At 39.5% G+C, this 21,274-nt stretch overlaps 1 protein-coding gene across 7 annotated transcripts in view; it reads left to right on the top strand.

Annotated features, from left to right (window-relative positions):
• The window catches only part of arap1 (ArfGAP with RhoGAP domain, ankyrin repeat and PH domain 1), a 136,859-nt gene that overhangs the window by 34,584 nt on the left and 81,001 nt on the right, over nt 1-21,274 (top strand). For 2 of the 7 annotated variants that reach the window (XM_073924135.1, XM_073924134.1), the window contains exon 1: nt 985-1,281. The exons of the other annotated variants lie outside the window; for them this stretch is intronic. The gene's annotated coding sequence lies outside the window, so the exon portion shown is untranslated. Of the gene's footprint in view, nt 1-984; nt 1,282-21,274 lie in introns of those variants that run through there. 7 annotated transcript variants of the gene reach the window in all.

Here is a 21,274-nt window from a genome sequence, read left to right as displayed (position 1 = left end):
GTGGAACGGGAGATTGGCATCATGGATGTGCAGCCGACAAATCTGCAGCAACTGTGTGATGCTATCATGAGAATATGGAGCAAAATCTCTGAGGAATATTTCCAGTAGCTTGCTGAATCTCTGACATGAAGGATTAAGCAGATCTGAAGGCAAGTACTAGTCAGGTGTACCTAATAAAGTGGCCAGTGAGTGCATGTAATTTTTACATCTTTTTAATAATTCAAAATAAAAGAGTTTGAATGAATGAGAGAGTTTTAGCAGTTGTTTTATATTTTATGTTTTAGAATGTAAATAATATAGTTGGAGATCATTTATAGACCGTCACAAAGTATTTAACATTCATTCATTCATTCATTTTCTTTTCGGCTTAGTCCCTTTCTTAATCCGGGGTCGCCACAGCAGAATGAACCGCCAACTTATCCAGCACGTTTTTACACAGCGGATGCCCTTCCAGCCACAACCCATCTCAGGGAAACACAAACACAAACACAAACACACACACACACACACACACACACACACACTCACACACACACACACTCACACATAAAATACAGGCAATTTAACTTACCCTATTCACTCCACACAGAAGCGCCAACTGACCCAGCTGAGACTTGAACCAGCGACCTTCTTGCTGTGAGGTCACAGCATTTTAGTAATAAATCATATTTACACATTACCTACAATAACACTTTTATTCTCTATAAAATTGAGGATCATTACTGAAATTAGATTTTTTTTATTCTTTAAAATAATTTTATATTATTATTTCTTATTTTTCTAGTAGAAAGTCAGTAAAAGTTTCTGATAAAGACTCTTCAAAATAGTGTACAATTATATAAGATATTGTTTTTCACTTTATTAAAAAAAGCTCCCATATATTATAAATAATGTTTATTTGATCATGTTATTAGGCTAAACAAAGTTTTTTTTTTTTGCATTCAGTGTTTTTTTGTGGTTTGACGTGTGTTGAGATGACACGTCACAGACCTGTGTGTGTGTGTGAGAAGCAGGAGGCAGAATTCAGGAAGCTCTTTGTGTGTTTTTGAAGGTCTCGGCACACACAAACTCACACACACTTACACACACTGCGTTCGGCTGTAAAAGTGTTTTCCTCTTCCGTCTGTTTTGTGCGGTGTCTTCACGTCTGTAACTCTCTGTGTTTCACACTTGTTTGTGGGACTGAATCTGCTGGTTTTTGGATCAAATCGGGACTTCTGCTGTTCTCGCCTGAAGTGGCCTTATTTGGCGTGTGTGTGCGCTCGTAATGTGGAAGTGAAGGTTTGTTGTTCTCTTTCCTTTGCTCCGGTGTTTCTCATGTGTTGTTTTATTTCTGCATGATATCGGCCATCGTTTTCTCTCTGTTTTATTGCTCTGATCAGGTTTGTTGTCATGTTATTCTTCCGGATGTGAGTGTGTGTGTGTGAGTGTGTGTGTGTGTGTGTGTGTGTGTGTGTGTGTGTTGAGGTTTTCACAGAGAGATGAGTGTCATTACTGTATCTCTTCTGTTCAGTAGTTAGAATTAAACAAAGTCAATAAGTTAAAGTGTTTGGAGCGACCTCAGCATTCAGCGCACATCTCGTGAGTGTATTTTTATATTGAGCTTGTGTTTGTTTGCTTGGATTAATTCCTGCTAGTCACTAGAATTATTTCATCAGTCATATAATTGACAGTGTTCACAATAAAGGCTGTATATAAGTTTACTAGATCAGAAAGAATTGTTTCATAAGTTAAAGTGTTTTGCATTTAATTTACTAGTCGATAAGAATTAATGCTTGCTGAAAGTGTTTTTAAATTTAAGTATACTAAGTCGGAAAGAATTGTTTAAGTAGTATTAGTATTGCATATTATCTGAGCAATGCCAGCATTATCCTCTTAAGGCCCAAGGGGCTTTTTTGTACATGCATTTTTTATTTCTCTTTGCTATTTGGGCTTATTAGAACCTAATTAGATTAAAACCTTAGTATCATCTCTTAATATGATGTACTTTTAGAGATAAATGATGTCCATATATGTGGACTCGTGGTCTGACTTTACATAAAACACTTTTTTCCTAAATGTTTTTAATGCATTATAAGCACAGACATATTTTGTGAACATGTTTTGACTCAGAAAGTAAAAACTATTTTTTTTTGCCCATTTTGGACAGTTAAAATAATGTTTGGGACATTTTCATATGCTGCAGGATGACACTGTATGTCTGTAACAAAATATAAAACATCAAAGTGCTTTAAACAGCCACTTAAGAGCTCAAATGTGCCGTCCACAGATGTGGCCAGTAAGCCCTAGGCGTTTAAGGATGTGACATTTGCAGTAAAAACTCCAAATACAAATTGAAAGTGAGAGTAAATGTTAACATTATATTGAAACATCTGTTTATATTTTCTAAAAGTACTCACCACAGAGTTATGGGATCAGAAATATACCAATCTGTTAACATATTTCCTATTTTAAATGATGGAAATAAAGATGTATTATGAATGTGACCAAGAAGTCTACAAGTGTACAGTATTCAACACACTTTGTAGAAATTCTGTGAATTAAACCCAAAATAAATAATATTAATCAAGAGGATAAGAGTAGCTCACTATAGAATAAACATGAGTGATTGTATTTTATTTTGCATTCATGAGTAGGCAAGGGCCTGTATAAGATTCTGACGGTATGATAACCTTGGATAAAAATATCACTGTATTGATGACTGCTCTAAGGCTGCTTTCACACCTGTGAATGGATTCAGTTGTTCTGAAACAGAGATTACAATTGTTACAGTGTTGCCCTTTGCTCTTGGAGCGGTTCGCTTTCACACTGCAAAGTTTCTAATCACACCAAAAGAGCGTCAGGGTTTATTTTGCAGCGTCCCGCTCAGCTGTCAGGAGAGGTGGTGGTTTGGTGGTGATTGACAGGGTGCATAAAACACTGTGATATAACTGCACTCGGATCGGATCGCTTTCTTACTGCAATCGAACCGCTCCAGGGTTCGTTTCAATCGAGCCGAGACCACCTCACTCAGGCGATCTCAGAGTGATTACTTTGATGCGGAACAGAGCGCGATTGCCCTGTTCACATATGCCAAACGAACCGCGCTAACTGGGCAAACGAGACACTTTCCCAAACAAAAGTGTAGGTGTGAAAGCAGCCTGAGATATATATATATATATATATATATATATATATATATATATATATATATATATATATATATATATATATGTGTGTGTGTGTGTGTGTGTGTGTGTGTATATATATATATATAAAATGTCTGGGTAAAAAACAGACTTTTTTCCCCTTTGTGCGCAATATATTTTAGTTTGGGAAACTTATTGGGAGATTTTATAATGTTTTGGAGCAGTAAACATGTCAGGCTAAATAACTCGAATGAATTATGGACTTCTGCTGTCTTCATTTGTTTCATAAACATATTTTTTACCATTTAAAATGGCATCTTTGGAGATCTTTTCTGCTGGAGATGCTGCTGTCCTCAAAAACAAAAACAAAAAATGTAAATAAAAAATCATACTCATACCTTAGGAATGGTATAGCAGAACATTTGGACAGTTTTAAGACCTTGACGATGAATAAACCTTGAATATGGTTATCGTCACATGCCTATTCATGAGTGTAAAGCTTTATCATGGATGTGACCGATGTAAAATAGCCACTCGTGTGACTTTTGGTAAATCAAATATAATTGTTTGTAAACTTTGACAGTAGCGATGCAGCGATTATAGACTTTGATTGTATGATTATAATCTGAGGAATGATCACGATTGTTATGCATTCATTAATTTAAAAACACCACTAGTTTAGTAAATCACATGAAAACTCCTGATATTTTAGTGTCATTATTGCTCCTCTGTAACCAAATAATACACAAAATCCCATGATCAGGAGAATTAAGGGTATAGAAGAAGATGTTATGGTAACGTTAGATGAGTAAGCTAGCATTAACCAGGCGGAGGAGGCTGACGGCAGCGCAGCGCGGACAGGAGAAGAGGGATAGTGTGAGTGATTTCGGATACTTTTAGGTTTATAATCAAGTTGATCTATGCTGTTTGCCTGGTCTTCATCACCAGGAGAGTATAGAGAATACAGGGAGAGGAGGAGAGAGACAGTAAATCATTAATAAGTGTGTGTATCATGACAGACGCAGATTCATAGAACTGGATTGGAGAGGCATTGTGTGTCATATGCTAATAATATGCTCTACACGTTTGTAAAAGTTATACATTAAAAATCCCCTTAAAATAATAAATAAATATATATTAATACTATATTATAAATAGTAGTGTTTCAGTGAACTTGAACAAGTATACTAAAAACATTAATTCTCACTAGTTTTATTAGTATTTTTTGCTTTAAATAACAAGTTAAATCTTCGTAGACTATAAATACATGTGTACTATATATTAGAGCTGCACAATAAATCGTTAAAAGATCACGATCTCGATTTGACCCCCTAGATGATCTTAATCCAGCATATGATTCTACCAATCATTTTTCAAGTTCAGGAGAGAAGCAAAGGCGGCTGCACGAGTCTTCATTGTTTCACACACGTCGCTCAGTGACATTGACACCTCCAAATGATGTTGAATGAGTCACATACTGTATTTATAAGGTATAATTCACCTAAAAATGTCATTTTTGTCTTAATATAATGATGTTTTCATGATTGGGAAATCACACGTGACATGAGCTGCTGACCGTGAGCTGTTAGCCTACTTTAGTGAACAGAACCTGCATATGCTGCGAGTAACGGGTAATACAGCTGTAAATAATATTCAGTTTGTGGCACAGAGTGATCGTTTGGGAGCCGCATGCGAAGTATGAACAAGCACTTAGCAGTCAGAATGAAACCGTAAGCATGCACGTCATTTAAATATCATATCGCATTTTAGAGTTATGATTACGGCAAGCATTTGATGTTTTTTCTTTCATAGCGAACACACAGTTGTGCATGAAAATAAATGTTTACAGTGTCAGTATAACTACTCTAGCCTAAATATTGTTGAATATAATCTGATAATAGCAAATGTCTGATTTTACCAGTGAATTAAATTGTCTAATATGACAGATTGCAAGCATATATCTTAAACATAATAACTCAACATCAGAATTATTATAAGTAGAATAGAATTATTTATAGAAACCAGTAGACCTACACATAATATTAACATCGATGTTGTGCCATATGTTTGTTTTTACCACACCTTTATTCTACATCTACAGAATCGTGAGAGAATCGTGATCTTCATTTTAAGCAAAAAAATCGCGATTCTCATTTTAGCCAGAATCGTGCAGCTCTACTATACATCATTTATTTAAATATGTGAGCAACAAATTATAGCTCCATTTTATTTAAAAACTATTATATTATTCTTATTTTTTAATTCAACTATACGGGTGCGGCCGGGTAGGGGGCCTTACAAGACACTGTGCCCAGAGGCCCCTGAGTTCTTAATCCAGCCCTGGCAGTGACCAACTTTAGTTTTAGTTTGAATTGTTTCAAGCTGAGCACTGTATGTGTATTAATAGAGTTTCACACTGTGCAAATAATAGAAGATTGTTTTTTTTTATTCAACAGCAACGGATGTAAGATAAAAACAAGATAGATATATTAATAATCTTCCTCTGTGCTACAGGTGCTACAGATTTGGGGTTATCAGTTGCAGATTGACCGTATTCTTCACTGAAATCCATTAATCTTCTTGGCTTTGAGCTCTCGTTCACTTGCTTTGACCTTTAGATGTTTCCCCCACAGTCCAAACACATGCGCTATAGGGGAATTGATCAACTAAACTGACCGTATTTTTTGTGTGTGTGTGTGTGTGTGTGTGTGTGTGTGTGTGTGTGTGTGTGTGTGTGTGTGTGTGCGTGTGCGTGTGTGTGTGCGTGTGTGTGTGCGTGTGTGTGTGTGTGTGTATAAGTGTGTATGGGTGTTTCCCGGTAGTGGGTTGTGAGTGGAAGGGCATCCGCTGCGCCCAACATATACTTTAATAGTTGCTGGTTCAGTCCGTTGTGACGACCACTGATAAGTAAAGGTCTAAGCTGAAGGAAAATGAGGGAATGTACTGATGAACATGTTGTTGTTGCATTGGCTTGACAGTTTAAAACAAAAATAACACCAAGCAATAAATAAACAATAACTAAATACACATCAGCAGCACACTGACAGGGTGTAATGCAAATCAAAGTGCTTGAGGATGAGAATGAGCATAGTGACCGATTAGAGTTCAGCATTTTCACACTCATTTTGGCTGAGCTGATGTGTGGAGCTGATTATTTGACAAAACTATTTGAATTTGATTGTGTGCATTTGATTTATTGACAGTAACTGTTGTCGTTTATTAAAACAGACTTTTTTATGACATTTAAAGTAGTTTTGAAGTGTTTTTTTGCTTGAATATTGAACATATCACATCCAATTTGCAGTGTTTATATAAAAATATTTGTTTTGTTAATCTTCAGTCTGAGCATCTGCTTCTGCCTTTGGATTGGCTTCTTCTCTGATGATGTCATTTCGACGGTTCAGACTAGAGATCTGCGCGGGACTAAATTCTGAATCCCGCTCCCGCCAGGTTTTAGTCCGAACCCGACCGCTCCCGCTTATATTCAGCATTTTTTGTCTTGCTGCCCGCCCTGCCCCGTTTTCTACCTGCCGCACCCATTAACGAGCGGGGGAAGAACAAAACTGAAAACCACCCAGCTACAGAGTCCAGACAGCCTATAACGAGCTGTCTGTATAAACACACACACACACACACACACACACACACACACACACACACACACACACACACACACACACACACACACACACAAGCAACAAGCAAGTGACACACATACAGACACCATCATGCTCTCTCTCATTCTCACACACACACGCTCTCTCTCTCATTCGCGCACACACACATAGACAGCAACAAATTCACAGATACATACGCATGCTCGCTCGCTCAGGGGTCGGGAGTGATATTGATAGACTGCCCGCGCCTGTCCAAAATTATACCATTTTAATGTTTTTAAATTTAAATTTTTTTTAAATTTAATCCCGTGATTTATTCTGAAATTTATTCCCACGCCGCAAGAAATCTGGTCGGGTCCCGCGGCTCCCGCATTACAGCCGCAGGAATGCAGACCTCTACTTCAGACACAATATTATTAGCCACGCCCCTTTAATATGTTCGGTAATGATGTGCAAGAGAAAGCCCCGTCTCCCACTCAGTGTTCAGTTTCAGGTGGAAGTACAGCACAGTACATGCTGAAAATAAAATTGCCAGCAGCTTCTTGTTTATGTGGACTTTAAAGGTATAGTTCAGCCAAAAATGAAAATGAACACATTATTTACTCTGCTAGAGTAGTTCCAAACCTTTATGAGTTACTTAACCCAGAAGAAGATGATTTGAAGAATGCTGAAAACCTGTAACCATTGACTTTTGTAGAAGGAAAACAAATACTATGTAAGTCAATGGTCAGCTGCGGCCCTCCAGGAATTGAGACCTATGATTTAAGACATTTAGGTAGATTTTAAACTCAGGCAATTTCAATGTACAATTTCTTTTCATCATCTATTCCTGGACTAGATATCTCAATAGTAAAAATATGGTTCCAAGTTTTCTAGAAATTTGGATCATATTCAGTATTGAAAAATTAAAAACTAAATTCAGATTGTGCAGAAAGTAGGTCAGAGGTCATCCACAGGGAAGTGTAGATGATCTTTGAAAAGTGCAGCAGGTAACACTTTGCAGTCTCATTAGTAAATGTTAGTGCATTAACATCAACAGTGAGTAAAAGCCAGTTACAGTTGCTTTTAATATTAGTTCACAAAATACAACAGAATTATATTGGCGATTAAGACCATTTAATATAACAATTGCAGCTTTTTTTCTGCATTAATAAGCATTAACTAAAAAATGAACATCACCCAAGGTATAAATACTTTTGTAGTTTTCATTAGAGCTGCATCGATATTGCACTGTGTGCATTTACATATACAAACCCATAAGGCATGCACTGTTTATTTCACTTGTATCTTTGCTTTGTGGCATTTATCTATGCTTATGGTTTATTACATGTTATGCATGATTTACTGCCCTACCAGGACCGGAGTGGGACTCCTTTTTTGCTCTGGAGTTTCAAGCCTTAGACCGGCACACCTCAATTGACGACTGACCATATTAAAATAACGTTATTTCCCATTCAGTTTCTAATGACACTAACACGTCTTTTTCAAGGACACAGCTGCTTTAGAACTTCAAATGGTTTTCATAAATATGAGAACATTAATTCTTTATAGATATCCAGTCCTTTGTAACGGTCGTCTCACGCACGCACGCACGCACGCACGCACACACACACACACACACACACACACACACACACGCACACGCGCACGCACACACACACACACACACACACACACACACACACACACACACACACAAATGTACCTCTACATAAGTAACCAAAAGTGTACACAAGTACAAAAGTAATAAGTGTTTCTCTGTTATCTGCTGATATTGATGTCTAATCTTTTTCTCCCACTTTTAGATTTCTGATCAAGTTATGTCAGATTTATTAATGTAGTGAATCATCTGATTTTCATTGAGCAGATGTCATTTTCATTAATATTAATTAATATTCACTAAGTTGCCGCTGTTTGGGGTGGAATGATTACTTAGTTACATCATTAACCTGCGGGCTGCATTTTGCTCACGGGGCTGCGAGAAAATAAATAAAAAGAGCGGGGCTGCGGCAAAATAATGAATAAAAATAGTGTGGCTGTGGTTAAATATATAAATAAATGAAAAAAGTGCAACTGCTGAGAGTGCAAGCAGCTAGGGACACCGGCCCTTGCGGCCAAAAAACGGACCGGCCCACTGGGAGTTTTCCCGCTGCTCCCGATTAGCCAATCCAGGCCTGTGCCCTACAGAATCAAAATGAATACATTCGGTAACACTTTAGGGACCAATTCTCACAATTAAGTATTAGCATGCATGCTATTGAGATATTGGCTGCTTATTTGTACTTATAAAGCACATGTTCTGTATGATCTTATTCAACATCTCTAATCCTACCCAACGCCTAAATTTTGCTGTAATGTAATCGCATAGGCTGAAATCGCGATCGCGATTGCAATTGCGATATGATTAATCATGCAGCACTACTACCAAATCCCTTTAATCTACATTAATAACTATAAAGTATATATCGCAGAAAAGCTAAATATGGTAATGTCAGATTTTTCAAATATCATGCAGCACTAGTTTTAGCATAAATTTAGGGAAATTAATTAATGTTAGATTGAATTTTACTGTAGCATTAATTAACAAAAGCACTATATAAATAGTTACAGAATGTTGTCACCTAGATCAGGTGTTCTCAAAGTGGGGGTTGGGACCCCCTGGGCGGGTGTGACAAAGGAGATTGTCACTGACCTGCGGCAGAACTACATATAAACTTTTTCCCTTCACACGCATCCATTAAAACACTGTATTCCATACTCACCATCAGCCGATCACAGGGTGCACACTGGAGTCGCGCTGCTGCCGGAACGCATACATACAGACAAACACGCACACATTTCTAGTTAATGATCCCGATATACATCCGATCCGTTATCACAAAGCATACATAACACTTACATGAAGCATATTCACTTACCTGTTGTTCAATTGTGTTTGTGTTTGTCTCGTCTCGTCTCGTCTCGCTGATCTTCCGGGCTGCGCCATGATGGCTATGGACTGCCAAAAGGGCCAAAAAGCCTAACGCGTTCATTTTATGCACAAGCGTGCACTGCGCATGGGCAAAAGGGACGGCCGGCCGGAGATCCTATTTGTTGTATGTATGGGGGAGAAAGATTGTCCGGGACAATAAAACAAAGTGGTTTATAAAAACTGGAAAATATAAAAATAATTAGTTATGGGGTAAAACTGTATAGTATGCAAATGTAGTGTATACATATAATTAAAATGTTGAGCAATGAAATGTTTATAGATATAGTTATTTGATACTTACCTACTGTGATGATATGAGCCATTCCATACCAGTCTCCCCTGCTATATAAAGGGCAGAGTGAGCACAGTAGTGTGTGGGGTGTAGGAGTAAGGTTGTAGAGAGGTGTGGAGAAGTAAGTTGATTATTGGATTTCTTTATTTGCAGAAAGAAAACGATAGCCAAGTGCTACTTGTATTGTAAATATATATATTTTTTTGTTTTGTTTTGTTTTGCTGGTTATTTTTTTGGGGGGATTTTTTTTTCTACTGAGCACTGTAAATAAAGACACTTTGCACCATAGTGCTATTTCGACTCTGCCAATTTTTGAGGATTTGAAAGGTCTGGGACCTGAAGAGAAAAATCGTCTCCGTAACAAGTGGTGGCAGCAGTGGGATGGCAAGTCGAAAATCAGTGCATTCAGGAAAACAGACAAGGAAGGGTCTGAGATCCCAGAAAAAAACTGTGATGGAGGAGGTTGCATGGGACACGGTGGATGAGGACGAAGAGGTCACCAGTGAGAAGGGTGCTAAATCCAGCCCTACTCGAGACCCACCGGTTGCAACCACCATAGAGGAAGACGTAGTAGCGATGATGAGGACCTTTTTAACAGGCCAGCAAAAAAGGGAAGAAGGTCTCATCTATGAGCTACGGGGGCTACGAGAAACACTGCGCCAACAATCCACACCTGAGACCTCACAGAGCCGGCGATGGGACCTACCCACACCAGTAGTCACCCACACCCGAAGAACGGAAGCTGCTCAGCACCAGACACCAGTGCCACCACAGCCAATGCGACCAGAAACTCGGATGCCAACGTTGCAAGAGGGGGAAGATGTTGAAAACTACCTTCGTCGATACGAACGTCTGGCAAAATCCTGGGGTTGGCCGGAGGTAGAGTGGGCGTGTCGACTGGTTCCTCTTCTCTCTGGAAAAGCACTAGAAGCATACCTCGCTATGGATGAAGATCGGGCTGATGTCTATGAGGATCTTCGTGAGGCACTGCTGGAAAAATTTGACATCTCAACAGAATCATACCGACAACGATTCCGGCAGACGGTGACACCTGCTGGAGAAACCCCCACAGAGACCTATAATCGACTTAAGGGCCTCTACCGACGCTGGGTTCAACCGGAGCGGAGCACGAAGGCAGAGATAGGAGAAGTCATCATCCTGGAACAGTTCCTAAGAGTGCTGCCATATGAAGTACGAACCTGGGTAAAAGAGCATGAGCCCATGGATGGACTAGGTGCTGCCAGGCTGGCCACACAATACCTGAATGCACACAGAGGTCAGACGCATACACGGGCTACTGCAAACCGAGGGGCCAAACACACTGACAAAGGAGATGAAGGTACTGTTTCTTTTGTTCCTAACAAAAAACTTGTGTGTTTTTACTGCCAACAAGAAGGGCATAAAGCATCAAACTGTCCCGTACGAAAGTCCAAACTAACAAGTCTTTGTTATGTCCCAAGAGAGGGTTATGAGAAAGATACGGTTATACATGCAAAACAGCATATAGATGTTGTGGTCAATGGACAGACATTGAATGCACTCCTTGACACTGGCAGCAATATGTCTTTGATAAAACAATGTTATGTGCCAGCAACTCGCATTGACTTTACACACACACAAAACATTCTATGTGTTCATGGGGACCAGAAAAATTACCCTACCACTGAGATAACTGTTCTAATTAAGGACCAACCATATTTGATGACTGTTGGAGTGGTAGAAGGGTTACCCATAGACATGGTATTAGGATGGGATCTACCAATTGTGTGTGAACTGTTAAAAAAGACTGATGGGTGTACAGATGTCACTTCTGGTGTGTCATGTCCTGTACTGACACGTGCACAAGCTAAAGTGGGTTTAGAACCCCTACCAAACTTGGATGACAGCTTAATTCAAGGGGAGGGAAAAACTAAGAAGTCACGGCGGAAACGCCGCATAGAAAAACAGTTGGGTTCACCCATACGAAAAGAGAAAACTGAGGGGTTGCACGTTACTGATTGGGACATTCCAACCAACATAGCCCAGTTACAAGCGGATGATGTTACCTTAAGACCTTTTTTTAAAAAAGTATGTGAGGGGGCAAATACAATTGAGATTCTTGGGGCAGAAAAGTATGTAGTTGAAAATGATGTACTGTATGTCTTGTCTGATGGTGTCAAACGTCTTGTTGTTCCTGAATGTTGCAGACCACTGATTTTGCACCTAGCACACACCATCCCATGGTCAGGACACTTAGCACATCAGAAAACATACTATCGCATCAGTACATGTTTCTTTTGGCCATCCATGTATACTGACGTACACACATACTGCTCTACATGTGCTGTCTGCCAGAAAACCAGTTCTGTTCGTAGGTCAGCACGAGCTCCTTTGCATCCATTGCCAGTGGTCACCACTCCCTTCAAACGGATAGCGATGGATATTGTTGGGCCTCTGGAAAAAAGCAGCACAGGCAACCAGTACATTTTAGTGATCTGTGATTATGCCACCCGCTACCCAGAAGCCTTCCCTCTACGTAGCATCACCACAGCAAAGGTAATAACAGCACTAATACAACTGTTTTCCAGGGTTGGATTCCCAGATGAGATCTTAACTGATCAAGGTACAAACTTTACCTCAAGCCTTATGAAGTTACTACATGAGCAGTTGGGCATTCAGTCGATTCGGACAAGTCCATACCACCCACAAACTGACGGTTTAGTTGAACGGTTTAATCAAACCCTCAAGAGGATGCTGAGAAAGTTTGTGAACGACACCGGGAAAGACTGGGACAAATGGCTGCCTTTTCTGCTTTACGCCTACCGTGAGGTGCCACAGGCATCTACAGGGTTCTCACCCTTTGAGCTCCTCTATGGATGGCGAGTCCAAGGACCCCTGGAGCTGGTGAGGAAAAGCTGGGAAGCACCGAATACTGCAGGAGAAGGAGAGACCAACATTGTCAGATTTGTATTACAGATGAGGGACCGACTGGACACATACCGCGAACAAGCACAAGAAAACCTAGAGAAAGCCCAGAAAGCTCAGAAATTGTGGTATGATCAGTGGTCCAGACACCGCGAATATCAACCTGGACAGAAGGTACTATTGCTCCTACCTTCATCCACAAATAAACTGCTGGCGAAATGGCAGGGACCTTATGACATCCTCAGAAAGACTGGACCTGTAACCTATGAAGTACTACACCCTGACAGAGGGAAAAAGAGTCAAATCTACCACGCCAACCTCTTAAAAGAATGGAGAGAACGTGAGCCTATGATGAAGAAGGCTATGCTTACTTGCAAGGTGGATGCACCAGAAGAAGAGGAAGAGGACAAGTTAGATGAGGAGACTCCGAGAAGGTTCCAGTCAGTGGTGAGTGTAGACCATCTAGAGGAAAAACAGAGAGTCGAGTTGATGGATGTATTACACAGTTACCCGGAACTTCTAAGGACACAGCCAGGAAGGACTAACCTGGTGGAGCACAGTATCTATCTGACTGACCCAACACCAATCAGGCAACGACCTTATCGAGTACCAGAGAGCTTGATAACTCCATTGAGGGCAGAAATCAAGATGATGATGGACATGGGGGTGATTGAATCCTCTACAAGTGCCTGGAGTAGTCCAATAGTCCTTGTGCCAAAAAAGGATGGGACATTAAGGCTATGCCTGGATTTCAGAAAGCTAAATGCAGTATCAAAATTCGATGCCTACCCCATGCCACGTATCGATGAGCTCGTTGAAAGGATAGGGAGAGCAAAATATATTACAACGCTGGACCTATGCAAAGGCTACTGGCAGGTGCCACTAGAGAAGACCTCCCGAGAATACACCGCTTTTCGGACACCAGTCGGCCTCTATCAGTTTACCACCATGCCGTTTGGGTTACATGGGGCCCCAGCAACCTTTCAACGCCTTATGGATCTAATACGGCAAGATTGTGAGGACTGCAGTGCAGCTTACCTGGATGATGTGGTAATCTACAGTAACACCTGGAAAGACCATCTCCAGCATTTGCACAAGATTTTACACAAGATCCAGAAAGCAGCTCTGACCCTGAACGTCACAAAATGTGAGTGGGCCAAACATGATACGAAATACCTGGGATTTCAGCTTGGGAATGGTGAGGTGCGTCCACAACTGGATAAGGTGGAGGCCATCCGCAATTGTCCTCGACCGAGAACCAAGAAAGAGGTACGATCATTTCTTGGACTAGTTGGATGGTACCGTCGTTTCATTCCCAAATTTTCTGAGAAAGCTGTACCCTTAACAAATCTGACAACCAAAATGGTAAAGAATCCAGTACCATGGACGGAGGACTGTGAGCACGCATTCACCTACTTAAAAGAATGTCTCTGTACCTTTCCTGTGCTGAGGAGCCCTGACTTTGCAAAGAGATTTCTGGTTCAAGTAGATGCATCAGCCAGAGGAATAGGAGCGGTGCTGTTACAAGAAGACAGAGGTCAGAAGTATCCTGTGCTGTATCTAAGTCGGAAGCTGTTGCCAAGGGAAACCCGATATGCAACAATAGAAAAAGAGGGATTGGCAATCAAATGGGCCTTGGAAAGCCTCCGGTATTATTTACTAGGCAGAGAATTTGACTTAGAAACTGACCATAGGGCACTGTCATGGATCCATTCAATGAAAGATCGAAATGCCCGAGTGACTCGGTGGTACCTGTCCTTACAGCCATACAAATTCCAAATACGGTACAAGGCAGGGAAAGAGAACATCATAGCCGATTACCTGTCTCGATTGTCGCACACCTTCAATCCTGGAGAAGGGTGAGGTAATGTGACAAAGGAGATTGTCACTGACCTGCGGCAGAACTACATATAAACTTTTTCCCTTCACACGCATCCATTAAAACACTGTATTCCATACTCACCATCAGCCGATCACAGGGTGCACACTGGAGTCGCGCTGCTGCCGGAACGCATACATACAGACAAACACGCACACATTTCTAGTTAATGATCCCGATATACATCCGATCCGTTATCACAAAGCATACATAACACTTACATGAAGCATATTCACTTACCTGTTGTTCAATTGTGTTTGTGTTTGTCTCGTCTCGTCTCGTCTCGCTGATCTTCCGGGCTGCGCCATGATGGCTATGGACTGCCAAAAGGGCCAAAAAGCCTAACGCGTTCATTTTATGCACAAGCGTGCACTGCGCATGGGCAAAAGGGACGGCCGGCCGGAGATCCTATTTGTTGTATGTATGGGGGAGAAAGATTGTCCGGGACAATAAAACAAAGTGGTTTATAAAAACTGGAAAATATAAAAATAATTAGTTATGGGGTAAAACTGTATAGTATGCAAATGTAGTGTATACATATAATTAAAATGTTGAGCAATGAAATGTTTATAGATATAGTTATTTGATACTTACCTACTGTGATGATATGAGCCATTCCATACCAGTCTCCCCTGCTATATAAAGGGCAGAGTGAGCACAGTAGTGTGTGGGGTGTAGGAGTAAGGTTGTAGAGAGGTGTGGAGAAGTAAGTTGATTATTGGATTTCTTTATTTGCAGAAAGAAAACGATAGCCAAGTGCTACTTGTATTGTAAATATATATATTTTTTTGTTTTGTTTTGTTTTGCTGGTTATTTTTTTGGGGGGATTTTTTTTTCTACTGAGCACTGTAAATAAAGACACTTTGCACCATAGTGCTATTTCGACTCTGCCAATTTTTGAGGATTTGAAAGGTCTGGGACCTGAAGAGAAAAATCGTCTCCGTAACAGCGGGTCACGACACAATGAAGAGGGGTCGCTTAGTGATTTCCAAAAATATCATATATTTTATTAAACTATTAGAATGACCCTATTTTATCTATAACCTGCAGAAGATAAAAAGAGTATTTAATAGTTACATAAAAACAACATGTAAATAAAAAGCCTCCAATTCTTTTTCAATTGGATTGCGACTTGTGTCAAGCCATCAGAACCGAACTGAACTAAAAACCGTGTTAAAAAACCCAGGTATGTGTTGAACTGCAGGCTAACTGTACTGTTGCATCCCTACTCCAGATATAAACAATATCTTGTCTGCTAGATTACTACTAAAATGTCAATAAGTCACTTTGTCCACTTCTGATGTTGAACATTCAACTCTACAGATTAACAGAGCAGAGTTTAACATCCCATAATGCAATTCACAACCAAATATCACCACAAAACACAGATATTTTTACAGTGTGTGTCCAGACACATGCATATATATTATACTATAACATTATACCGTAACGGCAAGCGTGGTGAATGCATTTTTCTACAGCACAAATCTTTTTATGGTCACAAACGCGAGTGGAATGATCACACTGTTGAGCCCTGGACTGTGTGTTACCACTTTCACGCTGTGAATGCACTTTATCTGACACTTGTTGGTTCACACACACAAGTGATCAGCCATCAGGGCGAGTGTTCATTAACTTTCACATGGCGGTCGCTGGTAAACTCCTGACGTGTTTTTACAGAGCGCTCAGCATATAAATCTGCTCATTTCTAAGTGTTCTAGTGAATGACGGTTCATTCAGGGTGAAGGTAGAGCTGTGCAATTAATCAGAAATTAGATTTAGATTTCTGTTTTCCCGTAATTATGAGAAATCATTAATCAGGATAAAGCGATTATTGCATAAAATCCCGCCTCCTGTAATCAGTCTGCATTCAGGCCTATGCAAAGCTCAGTTTCATGCGCCTCGTTTATTGACATGTATTCGTTTCATTCATGGTTTTAAAAGCGCAGAATGTGATGTTGTGTGCATTTGCTCGGCTTCAAAGTCAAATTATGCACAAAAAATATCATGTTAATGCAGGGTTTAAAGCCAGCTGTGTGTGTGAATATCTCCAGCCTCTACTGATCTACATGAATTAATTGTATTTATTATAATCAGACTTGATGCAGAAACACTATGATTGACAATCTCCCTCTGTACGTGTCATCAGAGGGGGAAAGCCCCGCCCACTAGTGCCCATCTCTCCATCTCATTAGCATAAACAGCAGGCCTGAGTGAGGAGCAGCCGTCTGTCCAGTGTTTGAGCTGCTGAAGATGATGTCAGCATAGACTAAGAGGATTATAGATGTAGTTTTAGATGGGGATGCACCAATCTTGATACTTGGACTGGATATTGGTTCAATAATGAATATTTTTGCTGGATCAGGTATCGTTCAGCTGTTACCGATCCAAATCTGATCTTGCGTGTGCGCTATATTCACTGTAATTTGTAAGCCAACAAAAGCCACGAAAGTAGCTTATTACAAGGCACAGGAAATGTGTCATGTAGGCTACTACAGTATATCCCAAATGTTTAAAGGCATTCTACAGTGTAATGTGAAGCACAGATCAACATTCACATGCTTAAACTCATGTTCAGTTCAGCGCTTCCCTCCATCACGCTTCATTCATTCACAATTCAAACTGTGTGTCTCGTTCATGACAGGAAACACTCTCTCCAAGACTAATTGTTCCTGTTAGTTTTAATAATCAGTGAATGAATGCATTTAGTTCTGCATTAAATTTTGACCTGTAACATGGAGTTTATTGCTGTTTTTCAATCATGTTGTGTCTGTCAGATCAGCAGATCAGCATTCACAACACTGGAGTAGAGAAGGTCATTACCTGCTCTTCACACTTAAAGCAGGCCTACCTGAAACTTAAATGAGAAAAGCCTCAATAACACACTGGACAGATCCTCAACACACTGATTTCCTCCCTTTGTGTTGCTCAGTTTTGAAAGTGCACGCTGGAGAAATGACGACACTATGGCTGAAGTGTTTCTCTTAGACAGGTAATGCTCTGTTTTAAAACTATTTTAGCTTCATGCTGAGCTGATGCAGAGTGTGTTGTGAATGGATTATATGCACAGACCTGTTGTTCAGGCACTGAAATCTCCCGGTGAACGATTGATTTGACTATTTTCGGTTTGATAAGGGCCTTTTACAGAATCGATAATGTAGATTTATATTTAGTTTAACAACAAAACATCAGAAAATAGCGCTATTCTGCCTAGTCTGCTTAACTGAGCTGACGCTGCTTTTATATTCACATTGGGTCATTTCTGAACAATGACAGCCTGTGACGCGCTGCCTATACTGTTCACCATGCTAGTTTGAATATTCGCTCTGAAATAGCATGATAGTGTGGCTTAATAGAGGAAATTCCTGCACGCCACTGGGCCAACCACTATGTACACTTCTAACTGGGGAATGATGACATGAACTAGTAGGTTGTATCTGTCGGTTTTTTTATTTAATTTAATTTTTTTATTGATCAAACAGGGATGTACAGAGTTATACATAAAACAGTATACAATGGAATTAACAACAAAAATTAATCGTGTACATTAAGTATTTTTTCCAGTAGTTGAGATGTCTTAATAGCTTTGGTATTACTTTGTATAGCAGTGAGGGAATCATAAAAAAGTTTTAGATCGATGAAAAATAGTTTACAACTTGGTACAGTCAGCATACATTTTGTTTTGTGGATGTGATACTTTCCAAATAAAATAAGAATTTTAGCTATTTTGTCCATTTCCAGTAATCCAGAGTTGCAATCCGTAAAAAAAAAACATTTGCTCAGTTATACTGATTAATTTATAAAACACTTCAAAAAGTAGTAAGGAAACTTGGGACCAAAACTGAAAAATAAATGAAGAATTGTTTCCGGTTCCATTTTACAAAAACAACACAAGGGTGAAAAACCTTCCTTAAACTTACTTATAAAATCATTGCATGGATAATATCTATGTAATATTTTAAAATTTGTTTCTTTTACTTTATTAGGAATTATGTATTTTGTAATATCTGACCTGATTTTTGGGGAAAAGAAGAATGAAGGGAATACTTGTTTCCATTTAACCATTGCAATTGGAGGAACACTTTTATCTGCAGTTAGGATGTTGTATCTGTCATGTCGCGGTGTGCGCGTTCGCAATTTTAGGAGGCGTTGCTTTGAAACACAGTCCCTCCCCTGCTGTCCAAAGCTAATATGCTAATCTATTAGCATTTTAGCAGATCACCTACTGCACCGTCAAGTAAAACTGGCCTCAGACGGTTTAGTTTAGTCAGCTTCAAACCTGCAGGAAAAAAAGCTTTGCTAAAATGCGGATTATTTTACCAACGATTAGTGTTAATAGTGGGAGCTTAGTACAGCTTTCAAGGAAAAATCCTAATATTATTAATGGAATCATAAGCTGGACCACAACAGATCATATGAATGTCATAATAAATGCTCAAATAATGTAGCGTATAGTTTACAGCAAGCATCATGTTTAGTTAGATTATGTCGTCTGTAAAATACACTCAAAAAAAAATTGTTGAATGAACATGATTTAATCGTGGCTCCCTTTATGCATCTAATCCAATCAAGTAAACCTGAACTGCTTTGAACATGAACACAAAGCACATTTGTAGATAAAACATGGTTTCAATATGTCAGTCTAACTTCTTTGCAACTAATTGACTCAAAATGTTTGTATTGTGTTATTCTAATTAATATGATTCTAATTTACTCAATGTAACACTAAATCTTTAACCAAATTATGTCTTGTTAAATCAGCTAGTAAATTTCTTGTTCAATATTGTTGTTTAAATTCATTCATTCATTTTCTTGTCGGCTTAGTCCCTTTATTAATGCGGGGTTGCCACAGCAGAATGAACCATCAACTTATCCAGCAAGTTTTTTACGCAGCCCTTCCAGCTGCAACCCATCTGGGAAACATTCACACACACACTCATACACTACGGACAATTTAGCTTACCCAATTCACCTGTACGGCATGTCTTTGGACTGTGGGGGAAACCAGAGCACCCGGAGGAAACCCACGCGAAGGCATGGAGAACATACAAACTCCACACAGAAACACCAACTGAGCTGAGGTTCAAACCAGCGACCTTCTTGCTGTGAGGCGAACGTGCTACCCACTGCGCCACTGCGCCACCCTGTTGTTTAAATTACATTTTTTAAATGACAATACTATAAAGCAAGATTTAAAATTAAGTAATTCAACACAAAAAGGACAGAAAACATGTTATATATATATATATTTCTTTTATTATAGCCTTTAGCAGGCACCAATCACATTTAAACAAATTTCTTCTTTAATATTGTGATACAAAATGTTATATAATATCCAAAATTATAATATGTAATATAAAATGTATAAGAAACATTTAGCCAACAAAATAACCTTGGCTCTTAAGAAAACTGATCCCCAAGCAATACCTGTAGGACGTTAACATCATTTTTTTTACCAGTTGAGTTTAAACAGCTTTCTTCACTTTGGTACTCCTATTCAGAATGTAAAAGTATAAAATGTACAGGAAACATATAGCCAACAACATAACATGCATAACATTCAAGCTCTTGGGAAAACCAATCCCCAAACTGTGCCGAAAACACGCGGTGATGCTTCTTCTTGTTGTTTTCGTATGGTGACATCCAAACGCACTACCGCCACCTACTGATATGCGCGAAGTGACTCTCCAGAGTGAGATTTGTCGATTTGAAGCGTCTCAGTCTCACTGAATCAACATGTTCTGATCAAATTCATTTGATTATTTCTTGATTCAGTTTCAAATAACATGAATTAATCATTTAACATACGTAAACTTGATTTATTCTTTTCAATCTGACAAATTTTTATTTTGTAAATCCAATACATGCCTAGTTGATTTTTTTAAATGTAATGTAGGCCGTAGGTCATTTATTTTTTTAAAGGAGATATTATTTGAGCACCGGAACTATAGAAACTGTATTAGGTTTAAAAACAACAAGGCAGAGTATCGGGATCTGTATTGGTCGATACTCAGAATTTTGGTGTCGGATGGGTTCCAAAAAAATGGTATGGGTGCATCCCTAGTTTTAGATGAAGCACAAATGAACAGTGAAAGGAGACCCCATAGACTGACATCTTATGGGTAAAAGTGACCTATTAATGTGAGCACCTAAATGGTCAAATGCATGTTAAACCGTGGCGCTTATGGTCATCAAACCACTCTGTCACCAGTCTTTCTGTGCGTGTTGGTGCATTATCACACTTATGCACTGCACCACCTTCAGGACACAATGCATGACCCATTGGGTTACATGGAGCTCCACAATGGTTGGGTAGTGCTTGGCAGTGACTTAACACCTATGTAGTACAAGTATTTGGCCAAGGAAGTGCCCTGATATTGAGCCTGAACCATCACTAATCCACCCCATGCTTCACTCTGGGCATCAGCAGTCAGGGTGGGACGCTTCATTGGGGCTTCTCCACACCATAACTCTCTCAGATGG

The sequence above is a fragment of the Danio rerio genome, chromosome 15 (assembly GCF_049306965.1).
Source record: "Danio rerio strain Tuebingen ecotype United States chromosome 15, GRCz12tu, whole genome shotgun sequence".
NCBI classification, from domain to species: Eukaryota; Metazoa; Chordata; class Actinopteri; order Cypriniformes; family Danionidae; genus Danio; species Danio rerio.
This window is presented reverse-complemented; position numbering and strand designations above follow the sequence as displayed.